This window comes from Drosophila virilis, chromosome 3 (genome assembly GCF_030788295.1).
Source record: "Drosophila virilis strain 15010-1051.87 chromosome 3, Dvir_AGI_RSII-ME, whole genome shotgun sequence".
NCBI classification, from domain to species: Eukaryota; Metazoa; Arthropoda; class Insecta; order Diptera; family Drosophilidae; genus Drosophila; species Drosophila virilis.
Genome location: NC_091545.1, coordinates 12,654,486 through 12,657,165, shown reverse-complemented (window position 1 = coordinate 12,657,165; position 2,680 = coordinate 12,654,486).

Below are 2,680 nucleotides of genomic sequence, written 5' to 3'. Positions count from 1 at the left end.
AATATTGAAATATGGAAAGGTCGCCAGAGCCATCAATAGATAAAGGTTTTATTTATTTTTAATGGTTTTTCGTTTTTCGAACTCTTATTACAATTAGAATTGTAGCTTTCAATTGGTCATTTGATGTGGGCAGTTGATTGCTGATAAGCCAGACAACCAATCAAATTCCATAATCTAGGGTACCATATACCATCTGTAGTCTTCACATTATTACAATATATTTCTGCCTCTACCTTTTAACTGTTGAGCTTTTGTGTAGGTGCCTTGCGTTTATTTTTGTAAATCATCAGCTTGGTTTTTTTCTTAATATTTTTATTTCTTTATTTTTTATTTTTTGGTCGCGTGAGTGGGCGCTGGCGTCGGTGTGCGGTATGCGGATCGCGGTATGCTGGCACCGGCTTAGCCGCAAAATGACTTCATTAAGTTATACTTCATATTTCAGCCTCTTTTTTTTTTAATATTTGTTGTCTTTTAACGTGTTCTCAGGCTGAAGCGGTTGCTTTTCCGCGAACAAATTAAGCCGAAATGCACCACGCGAAGCAACAAAAGCTACATCCACCACACGGCATTAACATTATTTTTAAATATTTTTTAATTTTTTTTATAAAGTTCAGTCCCTTGTTCCCCCGTACCGCGTCCCTCTGGGCGCCTTGGGGCCACTGGCACTGAGCCGCTAAAAGCGCTGTTAAAAACTTCATTATGGTTGTCATATGGTCAGCGATTTAAGTGTGGCATATTTCGGCTGCAGTTGGATGTAGGTCGGCTTCATTGGATGGCACAAAGTGCTATGTTTTATCATATTAAATATGCATATGCATATAGGATTATACAACAAATGTAAATTGGTAGGCAAAAGGCCTGTAGCTGTTGTAATCTGAATTTAAGACTACTACTGTGAGATAAAAAGTGAAAGCAATATAATCTCGTATTTCTCCCCATAGTCTCACTCGTTCGCCTTTTCTTTTTCACAGCTTCTTATTATCACCTCTCCCCCTCCCTCTTACTCATTCGTCCACTCAATCACATTCTTCTACATTCATTGTATCTCTCTCACGCCTTCTTATTACACCTCTCTATGCGTTTATCAAGTAAGGTCTACAGGATTTTATAAGAGTGATAATGCGGGCGAAGTCGTAAATGTTAATAAGCACTTATTTATTCTTTTTATAATATCCTGATCATTTCCTTGTATTCAGCTTGAGTAAAAGATTTCTGCAGTGCCTTAAAAATGCACTAGAAACTCATAAACACAAGATGCTTTTGCATTCAATGCATATCGTAATCTCGTTCAATTTAAGAACTTGTACAATCGTTCCAATCAGAATCACAAATGAAATATAAACAAACTCGAGCAGCTTGCGAATTTGTCTATGCAATTTAACCCCGGATCGAGACAGCAACAAGAGAGCACGGGAGCATCTGTGTACGGTGAGGGGAGGGTAGGGACGTGCTACTTGAAACGTAATCGAGCAGTGCAGCACTTGAATGACCAACTGGTCGACTGGCCGACGAGTCGTCTGGTTGTTGGGTCGACCCTTTCAATTATTTGCTGTTGGCTCTCCGAAAAATGCCGAAAAGCAAAACAAATGCAAACATTGGACGGTGCCAGAAGCACAGTTCACATGGCTAGACAGAGAACTGGTACGGTGGATATGGCTGTGGATATGGACGTGGCTGTGGCTGTGGATATGGTATGGTGGGTAATGAAGGCCTCGCGCCTGCATTGTGTGTGTTGCATGTACGTTCGAAGGTCCCGGTGCCGGTCTCGGTACCAGTCCCAAAGGATTTCCTTGTTATGCGTGCGACGTTTGTTTAACCCTCCCTCGGCTGGCCGGCTGCAACAACGGCAGCGACTGCCCTTTGTCCAGGCTGTGGTTCAGATCCAGGTCGTTTGTTTTGTCCAGGCTGTGTCCCTGTACCGGCTGCACTCGAATGGTTTCGTTTACATTTTACGTGCGAATGTTGCTGTTTTTTGAATTATGGCGACAGGAACACAGCCACAGCCACAGTCGCAGCCACAGCCACAGCCACAGTCGCAATCGCAGCTTCAGCCTCAACTCTGCCGCTTTCCGCTTGCTACCCGCTGTCCGTTGCCTGCGGTTTGGCCTTGCTCCTCCGCTGCTTCCTTCCTGCCTTTTGGACAGGCAACCGCAGTCGAAAGTGTTGTGTTTCAACATGGTAGAACGACGTTCCCGTATTTTATTCAAAATGCTGCCACGTAATAGAATTTTTGATGCCAGCATGTCTGGGTCCCATAAAAATGCCATGATAACGGTCAACGCCCGATTCGGTACTGGCTACACGCACTCCTTACTCCTAAATCAAAGCACAGCCAGCCAGATACAGAAAAAGAGTCTGAGCCGGGCTCTGACTGGGGCTAAGGCTGAGCTTTCTGGACTACCATTTCGGTTGCAACTGACTCGCACTGGGACCTGGTCCTGCCAAGCGGCAAATGGCAACTCGCAACTCGTAACTGGCTACTGGCTTTTTGGCTGGTCAAAATCTCATCATAAATTCATTAGTTGCAACTCGTCGCTGCACGCAAAATTCCAAGCAAATGCTGGGCTGGGGTGTACTTCCAGTTGCAACGGCCACGTCCTTCGACCATGCACCCGCCGCTGCTTGCATCCAGCCAGCTGGTGGCTGTTGTTGGAGGTGTGGCAGCAGTAACAGCAGCCGC